General features: G+C 44.9%; 1 long non-coding RNA gene across 2 annotated transcripts in view; it reads right to left on the reverse strand.

The window, feature by feature from the left end:
* The window catches only part of LOC134358218 (uncharacterized), a 116,528-nt gene that overhangs the window by 59,262 nt on the left and 39,173 nt on the right, over positions 1-18,093 (reverse strand). The window contains exon 2 of one of the 2 annotated variants that reach the window (XR_010020833.1): positions 9,789-9,948. This is a non-coding gene — a long non-coding RNA (uncharacterized LOC134358218). Of the gene's footprint in view, positions 1-9,717; positions 9,949-18,093 lie in introns of both variants that reach the window. The other variant, XR_010020832.1, reaches the window with a different exon arrangement.

Genomic DNA, 18,093 nt, shown 5'->3' on the forward strand with positions numbered 1-18,093 from the left:
TCTTTTTTACGCTCAATTTGACGTTGCCAACACTGATGACATTCGCAAGGCTGCGGGACCGGACTGCATCCCAGGGCGGGTACTCAGAGTGTGTGCGGCACAACTGGCAGGTGTGATTACAGACATTTTTAATCTCTCCTTCTCCCAGTGTAGAGTGCCCTCCTGCTTCAAAACATCCACCATTGTTCCTGTACCTAAAATGACCAAGGTAACATGTCTGAACGATTGGCGTCTTGTTGCACTCACCTCAATAATAAACAAATGCTTTGAGAGGCTGGTCAAGGATTACACCTGCAGCACTGGACCCCCTACAATTCACCTACCAACACAACGGATCGACAGTTGGTGCAATAGCCACAGCTCTCCACACCGTCCTTACACATCTGGAGAAGAGGATTGCTTATGTGAGAATGCTGTTCTTGAACTACAGTTCAGCATTCAACACCATAACTCCCTCCAGGCTCGACAAGAAGCTCAGAGACCTCGGCCTTCGCCCTGCCTTGTGCAGCTGGATCCTGGACTTTCTGTCAGATCGCCAGCAGGTGGTAAGAGTGGGCTCCCTCACCTCTGCCCCTCTGACCCTCAATGCAGATGCCCCTCAAGGTTGTATCCTAAGCCCCCTCCTTTACTCTCTGTATACCCGTGACTGTGTCGCCACCCACAGTTCCAATCTGCTAATTAAATTTGCTGACAACACTACACTCATTGCCCTAATCTCAAATCATACTGAGGCAGCCTACAGAGAAGAAGTCATCACCCTGACTCAGTGGTGTCAAGAAAACAACCTCTCCCTCAGTGTCGCAAAGACAATGGAGCTAGTTGTGAACTACAGGAGGAATGGAGACGGGCTAGCTCCTATTCACATCAATGGATCTGGGGTTGAGAGGGTGAACAGTTTTAAGTTCCTCGGCATAAACATCACTGAGGATCTCACAACAGTGCCTCTTTCACCTCAGACGTTTGAAGAAGTTTGGTATGGGTCTCTAAGTTCTAAGAACTTTCTACAGGGGGACAACTGAGAGCATCCTGACAGGCTGCATCACTGCCTGGTATGGGAACTGTATTTCCCTTAATCGCAGGATACTGCAGAGAGTGGTGCAGACAGCCCAGCACATCTGTAGATGTGAACTTCCCACTATTCAGGATGTTTACAAAGACAGGTGTGTGAAAAGAGCCCGAAGGATCATTGGGAACTCGAGTCACCCCAACCACAAATTATTCCAGCTGCTGCTATCCAGGAAATGGTACTGCAGCATAAAAGCCAGGACCAACAGGCTCTGGGACAGCTTCTTCCACCAGACAATCAGACTGATCAATTCATGCTGATACAATTGCATTTCTATGTTATATGGACTGTCCTGTTGTACATACTATTTATTATAAATTACTATAAATTGCACATTGCACATTTAGACAGAGACGTAACATAAAGGTTTTTACTCTTCATATAAGAAATAAAGTCAATTCAATTCAATTCAATTCAACCCAATCCAATCCAAGCTAATCCAATCCAATCTCAATAAGGGCCAATGCACCACTCACTTTCCTAATTGCTTGCTGTGTCCCCATTTTTATTTTTATTTACTTTGTGAACTTTTGTAAACCAAAACTCACTAATTTCCTATCATTTCAGAAATATTTGCCGAGATTATTTATAGATTGCATGTGGATTTTGGTCATAGAATGCTGGTGGATCAGGGACCTCAATTTCCAGGTCAAGATCAAAATTCAACACTTCTTTGAAGCTTAGAATGAAGTTTTAAGAAATCTTTGCCTTCATCTGCCAGGGCATTGAGTACAAGAGTTGGGATGTCATATTGCACCTATACAGAACATTGCTGAGGCCATATTTGAAGTATTTTATGCAGTTTGCCCAGCTATAGGAAGGATGCCATTAAGCTGGAAAGAATCCCAAGAATGTTATTGGAAATGTAGGGTTTGTGCTATGAGGAGAGATTGACTTGGTTCAGTCATTTTTCCTTGAAGCTTAGGAGGCTAAGGAGCGACTTACATAAGCATATAAAATCATGAAATTCTTAAGCAAAGTAAGTAGTCACAGTCCTTTTCCCAGGATCGGGGATCCTAAAACTTGAGTTTTAAAGTAAGAGGGAAAAGATTTAAAGCACCAAATTTCTTGGTGTTCACCTGGCGGAGAATCTCATCTGGTCCCTCAACACCAGCTCCATAGCAAAGAAAGTCTAGCAGCGTCTCTACTTTCTGCGAAGGCTGAGAAAAGTCCATCTCCCACCCCCCATCCTCACCACATTCTACAGAGGTTGTATTGAGAGCATCCTGAGCAGCTGCATCACGGCCTGGTTCAGAAATTGCACCATCTCAGATCGCGAGACCCTGCAGCGGATAGTGAGGTCAGCTGAGAAGATCATCGGGGTCTCTCTTTCCACCATTACAGACATTTACACCACACGCTGCATCCATAAAGCAAACAGCATTATGAAGGACCCCACACACCCCTCATATAAACTCTTCTCCCTCCTGCCATCTGGCAAAAGACACCGAAGTATTCGGGCTCTCATGACCAGACTATGTAACAGTTTCTTCCCCCAAGTCATCAGACTCCTTAATACCCAGAGCCTGGCTTGACACCAACCTACTGCCCTCTACTGTGCATATTGTCTTGTTTATTATTTATTGTAATGTCTGCACTGTTTTGTGCACTTTATGCAGTCCAGGGTCTGTAGTCTAGTGTATTTTTGTGTTGTTTTACATAGTTCAGTGTAGTTTTTGTAATGTTCATGTAGCACCATGGTCCTGAAAAACATTGTCCCATTTTTACTGTGTACTGTACCAGCACTTAGGGTCGAAATGACAATAAAAAGTGACTTGACTTGACTTGAACCTGAGGGGCAACTATTTACACAGAGGATGCTGGGTATGTAGATAAGCTGCCAGAGGAAATGGCCGAAGTGGGTAAATTGCAATGTTTAATAGACATTTGGACAAGTACAGTAATCAATCAAGTCATGTTTATTGTCAAAAGCACAAGTACGGCGAGGTACAGGTACAATGAAAAGCTTGCTTACAGCACATCACGACCATGTAGGTTACATGGACATGAAATGATTAAACAGAAATGGGACAAACACGGGCAAATGTGAAGTTTCAGTAGGCACCTTGGTCAGCATGGACCAAGTTGGGCCAAATGGCCAGTTTCCATCCCATATTATATCATGACTTTATAATGAAATCTACATACCATCACAACTCAACAGGAGATTCTGCAATGTCAATATATTAGCTTTAGAAAGAGCTGGAGAAATATTCTGTTTCCAAATACCTCATGTGTCACAATGTCAAATTTTACTTGATGTCATTTTGGGCGAGTAATCAGAAACATTAAATTTAAGAGCAAGTGAACCAATGTCAAAAACCCAAGAAAAGAGCAGGAACTTTTAAAATTGATAACACTGAAGAAAGGGAAAAGAAAGATAACAGGGGAATGATTGTAAAAAATGGGCATGGACAGAATGTGCAATAATAAAGAGAGAAAGTGAAGAAGGAAGAAAGAGAAAGAGGGAAAAGTGAGTTAATGAGAGGTGACAATAGGAAAAATGAAGAGCGAAGAAGGAGCAAATAAAGAAAGGAAAGCGAAGAGGAATTAGGGGAGGAAGGGAGAAAGAAAGGAAGGAAGGAAGATGTGTTCTAAAGTGCTTTTTATGAATCCGGGATGTCCCCGAGGACTTGACAAAGTGAATAACTTCTGAAGTACAACGTTTATACACAGGAAGTGCAGCAGCCAAGTGAGGTGATGTTGGTTGAGGGATGTTTATTGCTCAAGACTCCAAGGACAACTCCCCAAAGTATTTTACTGAAGTGATAAATCCACCAGACACAACAAATGGGAGGAAAGCATCCAAAATGTGAGAGTGAGGTTTGGGTACTGAAAACAGCGAGCCTGATAGGTCGGATGGCTTTTCCTTGTAGTAGGTGCCTCTCATCTCTTGTGTATTTTGCTGATCATTTTTAGTTAGTAAGTTACTTTGGTCCGTTGGTCTACAAATTCATGTAATACAGATGAGCAACAGCCAAGGTTTCAACATCGCTTAAGTATTTGTATTGCCTATGTGCTCATGAAAGCCAACAGTGACAGCAGAACAATCACTTGTCTATTCAATTTTGACATTAAATACTCCCAGGTCAATTAGATCATAGGTCAGCTCTAGGGGAATCTGTTACAGCAGTAAGGCCTCTGTATGACACTGTAAACCTTGTACTGAATTAGTTCAGGTAGTTCTTGTTCAATGGATTCATTTCCGCTGGACTAACAAAGAAGCAAATTCCTTTTACTTCATTCTGTACAGTTATAGGAGAGAAGGGACTTCTCTATCCCTGTGAGCTGTGTAGGATTTAAACTAAGTTCTTACAGATGAAAAGATAACGTTACACTGAAATCTCTCTACTGTGATGAAATAAGGCATTACTTTTATTTGCAAGTACAGAAATTAACCCTTCCAAATCCAAAGATTATCCAATGATTTCACTAGTTATTGTGCTTGCTGATATTCATTGGCTTCCAGTCTCCTTGATCATAATGTCCCAAATCCAACGAAGTTCTCAGTCCTTCCTGCCTCTACAATGTCCCTCCATCCATCTCCCGCTTTGCCCCAAGATCTGGTCCATTTCTGCTTTTCAGAATCAGAAATGGAATCAGCATCAGGTTTAGGGTTTTGCGCCAAAATGCCGACTGTGCTTTTTTCCATAAGTTCTGTCTGGCCTTCTGAGCTCCTCCAGTATTTTTTCTGTGTGTTGCTCAGCTTCATCATCACTGACATGTGTGTATGTCATGAAATTTGTTGTTTTGTAACAGCAGTACAGTGCGAGTCATGAATAAATTGTTTGGCATAAAACTTCACAGAGTCAGCAATGGGAAGGTCATGGTCCAATTCCTGTTGCTGTTGAAACGATGAACAAGGTGCAGTTTTCAGTGGCCAATTAATCTACCATCCCATGTGTCTTTGAGAAGTGAGAAGAGAGAAATTCTGCAAACTTCATTCAGATAATACAAGAGGTCACAATTGAACCTGAGTCCCTGGAGTTGTGAGTCAGCTGCTCTACCAGGGGCACCCTGTTCCACCTACATGTTAAAGATGTTTATTCTTTCAAATTAAGTTCTTAGCAAATACAATGGCATCAGCTTTGAACTACTCGAGCTTACCTGCAGAACCAAGGTTCACCTGAAACTACTTTCCTGCAAAACAGTGAGGGTTATTGAGGGTTTAGCAGATGAAAGGGCGAGCAGCTTCAAGTTCCTGGGTGACAACGCCTCATAGGATCTACCCTCGGTCCAACATATTGATGCAATCATGAAGAAGACAATAATTCATTAGGAGTTTGAGGAGATTTAGAATGTTACAAAATACTCTTGCTAATTTCTACTGATGTACAGAGGAGAGCATTGTGTCATTCCAGTATAGAGACACCAGGACTGAAAAAGGCTGCAGAGGGTGATAGACTCAGCCAATTCCATCACAGGCACAAGCCTCCTCACCATCAAGGACTCCTTCAAAACGCAGTCCTTCAAGAAAGCAGCATCCATCATTGTGGACTGTCACAATCCAGGGCATCTTCTGATTACCGAGTGAGTGAGTGTGGCCTCTGTTGGTCAGGGTCGAGCATGGACGTTGCGTCCTAGCTGACTAGATATGCACGCCAGGGCACTATGCTATGGAGAGCAAGCTGTCGCCCACTCTGTGCAACTGATGAACCCAAAGGAACGGCAGAGACCGATACAGTTTGGCACCAGCAATGTCTCTGGGAGGAGGTACAGAAACCTGAAGACCCACACTCAATGTTTTAGGGACAACTTCTTCACCTCTGCCATCAGATTTCTGAATGGTCCAATAAACCAAGAACACCACTGCGCTATTCTTCTTTTGAAAGATAAAGAATAGCTTCATTCTTCACATGTACAATGAAATATTGAAACAGACAGTGAATGTGTCATTGGCATCAATGACCAACGCAAGCTGAGGATGTACTGGGCAAGCCCGCAATTGACATCATGATTCCGTTGCCAACATTGTAGTGCCCATAGTTTATTAACTTTAACCCATAGGTCTTTGAAATTTGGGAGGGAACCAGAGCACTCAGAGGAAATCCAGGCGGTCACTGGGGAACAAACTCCTTACAAACAGCGGCAGAATTAAACCTTATTGCCGGTGCTACATTAACATTATGCCAACAGCTATGCTACCATGTTGCCTACGTGGGTCAAATCTTTTTAGTTCAGACTCAGCATTTGCCATCAACCTCCCCCTGGCTAATGAGTTTGCCATTAAAAAAAAACTTTGGAAGATCACTAATTCAATTAGACTTTGAGGTTCTCCAGAATGAGGTCAATGTTGTCCAGGCCTTGGAATGAGCAGGAAATATGAGTCCGTCTGACCCCAAATTATGCTGGCTGTAAACTAGATTGATATTGTATGAAGTGGCTTCAAGAATTGTATCAATAGAAACAACCGAGGTACGAGGCAGGGAAAGGGTGTATGGAGCTAGTTGCTTGCTATATCGGGGTTAGCACTGAGCATTTATGGACCCTCTAGTTAACTTGATGCTGAAAGCAGGCATTGGAAAAAACACCCAAACTGCAGGAGGAACTCAGTGAGTCAGGCAGCATCTATGGAGGAAGATAAATGGGGCAGCATGGTTGAGTAGTTGTTAATGAAATGCCATTACAGTGCCAGCAACCTCTCTATGAGGAGACTGTATGTACTCCCCGTGACTGCACGGATTTCCTCCAGGTGCTCTGGTTCCCTCCCACATTCCTAAGTGTCATGAGCCCTGCGGCCTCTACGGCCTGCCATAGTGTGTTGAGCTTCCAGGGTTCTTGATTACCTGCATTTACTAATCATTAAACCCTTGTGCTTTCAGTTTAATCTGGTCAAGTTAATTCTGACTGGCACGTGATTCCCACATTCTATGATTATTTAAAGAGGACTCTCGTTTAGCAGAGTCATTGTGCTGGAGAGAATTAATTGTCTCCCGGTGTCATTCAATTGCTCCTCTGAGGCTCTGTCAGCATTCCTATGTCTAACTTCTTATTTCCGCTTCCTCCTGGGGATCCTGCCATTCCTCCAGGCCTGGGTTGAGTTGGTGCCAGTAACATCTGCGACAGAGAAAACCTGTCGTTCCTCTGGGCCTAGGTCCAGTCCTCTGAGAGAACACCATGACACAAAGATGTATGAGTTAGCAGGTTAACTGGTCACATGGGTGTATGGGCTAGCGAGGGCAGGTTAACTGGTCACATGGGTGTATGGGCTAGCGAGGGCAGGTTAACTGGTCACATGGGTGTATGGGCTAGCGAGGGCAGGTTAACTGGTCACACGGGTGTATGGGCTAGTGAGGGCAAGTTAACTGGTCACATGGGTGTGTGGGCTAGTGAGGGCAGGTTAACTGGTCACACGGGTGTATGGGCTAGTGAGGGCAAGTTAACTGGTCACATGGGTGTATGGGCTAGTGAGGGCAAGTTAACTGGTCACACGGGTGTGTGGGCTAGTGAGGGCAGGTTAACTGGTCACACGGGTGTATGGGCTTGCGAGGGCAGGTTAACTGGTCACACGGGTGTATGGGCTTGCGAGGGCAGGTTAACTGGTCACATGGGTGTATGGGCTAATGAGGGCAGGTTAACTGGTGACATGGGTGTATGGGCTAGTGAGGGCAGGTTAACTGGTCACACGGGTGTATGGGCTAGCGAGGGTAGGTTAACTGGTCACACGGGTGTATGGGCTAGCGAGGGCAGGTTAACTGGTCACATGGGTGTATGGGCTAGCGAGGGCAGGTTAACTGGTCACACGGGTGTATGGGCTAGTGAGGGCAAGTTAACTGGTCACATGGGTGTGTGGGCTAGTGAGGGCAGGTTAACTGGTCACACGGGTGTATGGGCTAGTGAGGGCAAGTTAACTGGTCACATGGGTGTATGGGCTAGTGAGGGCAAGTTAACTGGTCACACGGGTGTGTGGGCTAGTGAGGGCAGGTTAACTGGTCACACGGGTGTATGGGCTAGTGAGGGCAGGTTAACTGGTCACACGGGTGTATGGGCTAGCGAGGGCAGGTTAACTGGTCACACGGGTGTATGGGCTAGCGAGGGCAGGTTAACTGGTCACATGGGTGTATGGGCTAGCGAGGGCAGGTTAACTGGTCACACGGGTGTATGGGCTAGTGAGGGCAAGTTAACTGCTCACATGGGTGTGTGGGCTAGTGAGGGCAGGTTAACTGGTCACACGGGTGTATGGGCTAGTGAGGGCAAGTTAACTGGTCACATGGGTGTATGGGCTAGTGAGGGCAAGTTAACTGGTCACACGGGTGTGTGGGCTAGTGAGGGCAGGTTAACTGGTCACACGGGTGTATGGGCTTGCGAGGGCAGGTTAACTGGTCACACGGGTGTATGGGCTTGCGAGGGCAGGTTAACTGGTCACATGGGTGTATGGGCTAATGAGGGCAGGTTAACTGGTGACATGGGTGTATGGGCTAGTGAGGGCAGGTTAACTGGTCACATGGGTGTATGGGCTAACGAGGGAAGATTAACTGGTCACATGGGGGTATGGGCTAGCGAGGGCAGGTTAACTGGTCACATGGGTGTATGGGCTAGCGAGGGCAAGTTAACTGGTCGCATGGGTGTATGGGCTAGCGAGGGCAGGTTAACTGGTCACATGGGTGTTTGGGCTAGCGAGGGCAGGTTAACTGGTCACATGGGTGTATGGGCTAGCGAGGGCAGGTTAACTGGTCACATGGGTGTATGGGCTAGCGAGGGCAAGTTAACTGGTCGCATGGGTGTATGGGCTAGCGAGGGCAGGTTAACTGGTCGCATGGGTGTATGGGCTAGCGAGGGCAGGTTAACTGGTCGCATGGGTGTATGGGCTAGCGAGGGCAGGTTAACTGGTCACACTGGTGTATGGGCTAGCGAGGGCAGGTTAACTGGTCACACGGGTGTATGGGCTAGCGAGGGCAGGTTAACTGGTCACACGGGTGTATGGGCTAGCGAGGGCAGGTTAACTGGTCACACGGGTGTATGGGCTAGCGAGGGCAGGTTAACTGGTCACACGGGTGTATGGGCTAGCGAGGGCAGGTTAACTGGTCACACGGGTGTATGGGCTAGCGAGGGCAGGTTAACTGGTCACACGGGTGTATGGGCTAGCGAGGGCAGGTTAACTGGTCACACGGGTGTATAGGCTAGCAAGGGCAGGTTAACTGGTCACATGGGTGTATGGGCTAGCGAGGGCCTGTTACAGTGTTGCAGCTCCAAATAATAAAATAAAATTAAAAATAAACAATTGAATTTTTGAGCTGAGGTCCTTCACTAGGACTGGAAGGAAAGGAGGCTGAAGCCAGAACAAGAAAGTGGAATACCCCATCTTAATTTGACTGCGAACGTTGATCTTTATATACTCTGATTCAGCTGGAATTGTGACGCAGTTCATGTCCACCCTGCCTTCCGATCAGTGGAAGGAGGAGGGATTGAGTGATCGAGTGTGTGAGAGTGCCAGCACAGAGTCAACCAGTGCAACGTTTACAGACGTGCTTGTGACGGAGACAGAACCCCGATTATTGCCCACCTTGAGTGTGGTGGAACCACTTATGGTAGAGCGGCTGCTAATTTAATAAAGCAATAGTCAATCTCCTGGACCATTGACTCCGTGAACAGAAGTTCAAATCCCACCATGACAGCTGGAATTTATTTCCAAATAATTAAATTTTAAATACCTGTATTTCTTTTAACAAAATGAGCTCAGCACTGAAACTCCCAGATAGTTGTAAAATCTTATTTGGTTCACCTCTGAGGTGGGGATTGGTGATGCCTGCTGTCAATCCCTGGGCTCTGTGTGTCTCCAGACCCAGCAATGTGTTTGACTTGGTTCTTCATTCAAGGATTAGGTGTTAAAGGGTTTAGGATGGATAATGACTGCTGGCAAATATCCAGTGGACATCCATTGCCTAGAAATGGGTGGATGAAAAGAATTTAATTACCAGAAAAAACTTGCATCAGGCATTGACAGAACCAGGTGTGAAAATTATTGTGGTTCCTTTGGGGAAGCCACACTCCCATGCTTTCTCCTGGCCTGGTAGGCACAAATCTGTGGCTTCCAGTCATATCTGCCTGTCTCCCACCTGTTTTCCTTTGGACCTTGACTGAACTCTGATGTGAGAGTAGAGAGCAGAACATGGTGTGTTATAAGATGGTTTTCGCCAGCTTATACCACAGTTAAGAGAGTCTCCTATACCCTTATTGAGAGATCTAGTCAGGTGCATGCACAATCAAATTCTGTTAACCCAACACACTGGGAATTTATTTGGCTCTGAAGACCCTCCCCATCCAGGACAAGCCCTCTTCTTGTCACTACCATCAGGGAGGAGGTATAGGATCGGGTGAGTTTCATGGGAACTACAACCCCAGTAAGTTTCCAGGGAGTTGGGAAATCAGCACCAGTGAGTCAGTTGCTGAATCACTGAGCTTCTCGGAAAATTCAATAACCGATAATCAGAGTTCTACTCAAAGTTCAAAGTAAAATTTATTCCTATAGTACATAAACGTCACCACATGCAACTCTGACATTTTTTTTCCCTGCAGGCATACTTTGCAACTCTATAGAACAGTAACTGTAAACAGGATCAATGAGCGACAAACTATGCAAATGCAGATATGAATAAATAGCAATAAATAACAAGAGCTTGACATAACAAGTGAGACCATCAGTTGTGGGAACACCAAAGATAGAATGAGTGTAGTTATTCCCTTTTGTTCAAGAGTCTGATGGTTGAGGGGTAGTAACTGTTCTTGAACCTGGTGGTGCGAGTCCTGAGGCACCTGTACCTTCTACCTGATGGCAGCAGCGAGAAAAGGGCATGGCCTGGGTGGTGAGGATCTTTGACGATGGATGCTACTTTTCTAGGGCAACGTTTCACGTAGATGCACTCAGTGGTCGGGAGGGCTTTACCCATGAGGTACTGGGCCAAATCCACAACCTTTTGTAGGATTTTCTGCTCAAAGACCTTGGTGTTCCCATATCAGGCTGTAATGCATTTTTTCTACCACACATCTATAGAAGTTTGCCAAGGTTTTTGATGACGTGCTGAAAATCCACAGACTTCTGAGGAAGTAGAGACACTGCTGTGCTTTCTTTGCAATTATATTTATATGATGGGTCCAGGACCGCTCCTCTGAGTTAGTGACACCCAGGAATTTAAAGTTACTGGCTCTCTCCACCTCTGGTCCTCCGAGGAATACTGGCTCATGGATCAGGCATATATTACTGCTGTTAATACAGGAACGATTGAGCTAAAGAAGATCTGGAAACCATGTGGGTGATGTTTAGCCTATGAAAAGAAGTGCATCTTCCTGGAGGGTTAACTGGTTTCCTCCAAGTGCTCCAGTTTCCTCCCACAGTCCAAAGACAAACCAGTGAGTAGATAAATTGGTCATTGTCAGTTGTCCTATGATTAGGCTAGGGTTAAATAGGTGGGTTGCTGGGCAACATGGCTCATTGGGCTGGAGGGTCCGGTTCCATGTTGTATCTCAATAAGTAAGTTACGAATCTCAGAGTAGAATATGGTGACATTTGTGTAATTTGATAATAAATGTACTTTGAACTTTGAATTTGTCAGTCTTTGCTGCTGAAGTCTTGAGATTCAAGCACAAACAAGAGAAATCTGTAGATGCTGGAAATCCAAGCAACACACACAAAATACTGGAGGAGTTCAGCAGGCCAGGCGGCATCTGTGGAAAAGAGTACAGTCGGCATTTCGGACTGAAACCTTTCAGCAGGACATACAGTGAGTGGGTTGTTTGCTTTAACAACCAGCACACCCAAAGGAGTGCTGGGTCAGCCTGCAAGTGTCACCACACCTTCCGGCACCAGCATACGGTAGCATACCCACAATGCCCGGCAGAACAACACAGAGCACAACAAAACAGAGCACGTCAATCAAGAAATCAACAACAGCTAAGCAAGGCCCATTCCTCCCTGCCATCCACACCCCCTCCCAGTCCTCTAACCCCAGGGTAGGCCGTTTTCTTTGCCTCCCAGCCTCCAGCAGCTTGGCCTTCAATTCCCCAGTGGACTCACAGAGATATGCAGTCTCGCGGCTCCTGGGACTTGCTTGCAGATTTCCAGTTCCAGCCTCCGAACTTGGTATTGACCCTAATGACCCACTGATCACCGAACACTAGGCCTCAAACTCCAGTCTCGCTGATTCATGAGCCCAGGGGTCATTGGACCTCATTTCTCCTGCCCGCAAGGAACTCCGACTCAGAAACCCACCAACAACTCGCTGGGCCGGGAATTAACAAGTGAATATTGTATTTAATCCACTATATAATTTCACACATAAATAGTTGAAGGTTTTTAAATGTTTATTTTCATATCAAATGGGAAGGAGGGTTGTGCATACAACTGTATGGATATCCTTTGGAATCCTTTGCACCACAATGTATAATGTCCTGGTAAAGGTTTCACTGCTAACGTAATGGTCTTTCTGTGGAAGCACTATTTGGGCTATGGCTAGAGATAACGGGTGCTTTGGAATGTGAGCCGCCCAGTCAGGGGAGTGGGTTTTTCCTTGTGTGCCTGACACTGGTGTAAGTTAGGGTCTTTGTTCAGCAGGAGATGAAGAGGGAAGATGTTGGCGAGAACAGGTCACAGGATCCGACCTGGTAGGGAACCGTGATTCAATGGAGCAAGGTGAAGGGGTCGACTGAGGATCCATGAGTATGACTTTTGGTAGAGTTGAGCTCCAACTTGTGCACATTTAACTATTTAATTAGAATGGGCCGTTTTTGTTTTTTTACTACTACCCTCTTAGTTAACATTCCTAAATGTAATTCCTTTATTCATTTGCAGTGTGCTGTCTGTTTTTTCTTGGCACTGAGTTGTAACAGGGTAGCAAATTACACAGCATCCACAGAAACCGGGGCTTGGAGTGGGAGAGCTGTCCCAATCTCATGGATTTGGCGGGACCGGAGTGTGACTAGACTTCCACAACCCAAGGAAAAGGGGGTTTCACCATGATAAGTCATTGTAAGAAACATTGTCATTTAGCTGTGAGTTGTTGCTTTCAATGAAGAACATTCTATTTACACACCATCTCTAATTGTCAACACCATGAAACTGACAGGCACCACATAAATCACTTCACTGCAGTCTGTATCTGTAGTCTCCCCCACCCGATACCAGAGTCACAGAATCCCTAAGACTACAAGACAAAAGAGCAGAATAAGGCCATTTGGCCCCTCAAGTCTGCTCTGCCTTTCTATCCCAACTCCATTCTCCTGCTTTCTCCCTATAACCTTTGACACATAGTCATAGTCATAGTCATACTTTATTAATCCCGGGGGAAATTGGTTTTCATTACAGATGCACCATAAATAATAAATAGTAATAGAACCATAAATAGTTAAATAGTAATATGTAAATTATGCCAGTAAATTATGAAATAAGTCCAGGACCAGCCTATTGGCTCAGGGTGTCTGACCCTCCAAGGGAGGAGTTGTAAAGTTTGATGGCCACAGACAGGAATGACTTCCTATGATGCCCTGTGTTGCATCTCGGTGGAATGAGTCTCTGGCTGAATGTACTCCTGTGCCCACCCAGTACATTATGTGGTGGGTGGGAGACATTGTCCAAGATGGCATGCAACTTAGACAGCATCCTCTTTTCAGACACCACCGTCAGAGAGTCCAGTTCCATCCCCACAACATCACTGGCCTTACGAATGAGTTTGTTGATTCTGTTGGTGTCTGCTACCCTCAGCCTGCTGCCCCAGCACACAACAGCAAACATGATAGCACTGGCCACCACAGACTCGTAGAACATCCTCAGCATCATCTGTCAGATGTTAAAGACCTTTACTAATTCCCACTTAAATATACCCACAGCCATCAATGGCAATGAATTACACAGATTCACCACCTTTTGGCTAACTAAGTTCCTCCTTATCTCTGTACTATTCTGAGGCTGTGCTGGCCGGTCCTAGATTCCCCCCACTATAGGAAACATCCTCTCTATGTCCACTCTATCTAGGCCTTTCAATATACAATAGGTTTGAAAGAGATCTGTCTGCATTCTTCCAAATTCCATTCAGTGCATTGAGTCCACTCCACCATTTGTTCATAGCTGATTTACCTTACCTCTATTCAGCGGGAGGAGAGGAAGCAGTGCGCCGCGTGTGCGCAGCCTTCCGGTGAAAAATGATATTGTATCCGTTAAATAGGGGCTGTGGACAATTCTGATTTAATGGAGACAGACGTGAAAGCACAGAGGAACATCTGGAAAAAATTTCTGAAACGCTCGTTCATTGCTGTCATTACTGCGCGGTCAGGAATCTTTCGGAGGGGAGGCCTCAAAATCCTCGGCTTTGCCTGCTGTTGGCGACCGAGATGGAGGTCGAATCGTTCGGATAGAGATGGCGCTCAGTACTCCGTGTCGGAGAGCTGATCAGAGCTCGAAGTTTTCAGATGACTCAGGGTCGGACCGTGGTCGGGTATGGCAGGGAGCGTTTTTCTTCCTCCTCCCATCTGCATGAGACAAATGTCCCGTCTGTGGGACATTTGAGAGACTTTGAACTTTTACTGTGCTCATGGACTTCTTCATCAAGTTATGGTATTGTTGCACTGTTGTAACTATATGTTATAATTATGTGGTTTTGTTAGTTTTTTCAGTCTTGGTTTGTCCTGTGTTTTGTGATATCACACCAGAGGAAATATTGTATCATTTCTTAATGCATGCATTACTAAATGACAATAAAAGAGGACTGCGTGTCTTCATAATCTAAATCCCATTCTCCTGCCTTCTCACTGTACCCTTTGATGCTCTTACCAATCAAAAATCTATCAAACGTCTCTCACCCCCCCCCCACAGATTTTACCACTAGACAAACCACTGGGGCAATACACAATGGCCAATAAAAACCCCGAGCAATGCTCACATGCTTGGGAGGAAACGGGGGCATTCATGAAAACCCACTCAGCCACAGGAAGTCCATGCAAACTCCACATAGGTGGCACCAGAGATCAGAATTCATCCCAGATCACAGCGACTGTATGGTAGCAACACTACTTCCTGCACTGAACGCTGTTAAAGAATGTTCTTTCCTTTCCATTCTATGCTGCCCTCTCAGTTTTATGTACATCAATTAAAGAGTCATGTCACCAGGCGTGGAAATATTGTCATGCTTATCTTGTGATGTCACACAACCTTTCTATTGAATGTTTTTTTTATTGCCCATTATACCGCTGGCATTTAGGGCATCCACGAACATTCTCCTCTCTGGCGGTGTTCAGGGCTTCCTTCATCATGTCAATAGCTTCCTCTCTGCTTTCACTCCTATCAGTCACACAAGTCCTGGGTGGAGACTCAAGAATGCCGTCACACTCAGATGTAGAAGGAACCTCCATTGCTGTTTTCTCAACAATTTTGTTTTACCAGTCAGGGTTGTTAGTCCTGAACTGAACCACCAAACCTGAAGGACTGATGGACCACTATTAGTCTGACCTATACTCTTTGACCTGTTTGGCATGGGTGACCCTACCAAGAGCCAAAGTATAATGCCCTGACTCCAGTCAACATAGCCCTCTGAGTCATTGAGGTACGTTAGCCTCCAAACCAAAAGAAAGTTGTGGTTCTCTTGGAGGTGTTGTATGATGATCAGAATTTAAAACTATCCACATTGTAGCCTCACAAATACTTAAAACCTTTATACCATTCCTTACTGCTCTTCTGTTCTATACCAAGTGCAATAAAGGCAGATATTCAGTTCCCTACCTTAATTTTGCGGAATCGGTAGCATGCAGTCCTAGACCCCTCTGGTTCTCTACACTTATGAGAATTTGGCCACTAATTGTATATTCCCTCGTCTTGCCTTGTCTTCCAAAATGCATTGCCTCAGACATCCCTATTGCTTCATACATCCCAGTGCCCATAAATGCATTACCTCACACCAATCCACTGCTCACAAATGTATCACCTGAAATTTCCCTGTACCCACAAATGCATTACCTCATGCTTCCCCATACCCGGTAGAGGGGAGAAGATGGCGGCGCGACAACAGCGCACGCGGCCACTTCGGTAATGAATATCTGTTATTTGTCAAGTAGGGGACCGTGCACAATCCTGATTTGATGGAGACAGACGTGAGAGCACAGCGGAACATCTGGAAAGTTTCTGAAATGACTGCTTTGCTACCGCTGCTACTGTGAGGTAACCGGAATCTCCGGAGCTGAAGGCCTCGAAATCCTCGGCTTTGCGTGTTTCAGCGGCCGGGGAGAGGTCGAAGGCGCTCGGCAGAGGATGGTGCTTGGAAGGCTGTATCGGAGAGGCTGCTCGGAAGCTCGGAGTTTTCGGACGGATGGACTCAGGGTCAGCTGGAGTCTGCTGCTTCCAAGGTATCGGCAAGTTGATGGTGCCTGGAGGTTTATTTGTAGGGAATTTCTCCCTTTTGCCACTTGCTATCGGGGACTCGGGAGTTGATTAACTTGGGACTTTGAGAACTTTTTTTTACTGTGCCTATGGTCTGTTCTTTATCAAATTATGGTATTGCTTTGCATTACTGTAACTATATGTTATAATTATGTGGTTCTGTCAGTGTTAGTCTTTGGTCTGTCTTGTTTTCTATGATATCACTCCGGAGAAACATTGTATCATTTCTTAATGCATGTATGCATTTCTAAATGACAATAAAAGATGACTGAGTGTTGTCATAATCTAAATGCATTAACTCACGCTTCCTCATACCCACAAATACATTACCCCACACTTCACCACTACCCACAAATGCACTACCTCACAACTTCCCATACCCATCAAAGCATTATCACACCCTTTCCTGTACCCACAAATGAATTACTTCACACTGCCTCACGACTCACAAATGTATTACCTCGCACTTCTCTGTACAAAACTTAGATTTCTCTGTACTGATTTCCATTTAACATTTTACTGTCCATTTCTCTAGACCACTGACAATGTACTAAAGTCTTCAAAGTTCTTTCTATTAATTACATTTTGGAGCAACTGTTCCCTACATATGTAACCAGGTGACCATTGAATATCGTCTTTTATTGTTAAAGGGCACTTACGTATTCACCCTGGCAATGCTAAAATATCTGCCTGTGCCTTTAAGAGAAAACAGCGAGGTCATTATGCATGTGTGGAGTAGAAAGAAGAGTTTCAATATTCTAGTGAGAATGTCAAGTGCTGGTCATATGGTGAGGACAGGTGAATAATATTTAATAATATCCATGTACATTCCTTTATACTTGTTTGTAAATCTAGAATATCGGTAATTTGACGTGTTTTACATGTGGATGCTTTAGATTTTCGTGAGTAAGCTATCGGCGCTGGATAGCGTGGTCGTGTGAAGTTCCTTATCGGCCTTGTAGGTCAGTCTTTCTAGTTATTTAACAACAACAGAATATATTGTACAAGTTTGTTTTTGTCGTACTTTGTTGTTTCATGACCGAATATGAATGTAACAGAGTAATGTGAATGTATCACGTAGCATGAGCAAAGAGAACTTGTTTCAAGGTCTAGCCTACATGTGTTTGGAAGATAAGCACGTGTGTGCCAAATTGAGTATATCTCTTAGTTAAGATGAGATGTATTTATGCATATTTTCGATGCTGTGCATAAGGTACAGGGATTCTAATGCTGTTTGTATTTTTTTAGAATTGCCACTACTGTACTGGTTTTGTATATTTTGTTTTACTTATTTTCATACTGCATATGTAACTAGTCGATACACATGAGTGTGGACCAAAATAAGCTGAGATTGAAACAGCAGGAACTACGTTTTTTTAAAATTCATTTTGTTGTTTTTATTTTGATACCCTCTTGTCTGTATTAAAACATCAAAAACAGATAAAGGAATTAAAGTCCTTAAAATGCACTTGTTGTCCTGCGTGTGTATTTTTCCCAGGCTACAAAACATATTTTGTGTGTAAACACTGAGATAAGTGGTTATGTCACTCAGACATCAATGACTACAAACAATCTCCATCTTGAAGCTGTGAGATAAACAACGGCTTGTGACAGGCCAAAGCTGGGTGCTTTCATCTTGGGAGGTGGTCTGCCCAGGTTAATCAATGGC

This window comes from Mobula hypostoma, chromosome 18 (assembly GCF_963921235.1).
Source record: "Mobula hypostoma chromosome 18, sMobHyp1.1, whole genome shotgun sequence".
Lineage (NCBI taxonomy): Eukaryota > Metazoa > Chordata > Chondrichthyes > Myliobatiformes > Myliobatidae > Mobula > Mobula hypostoma.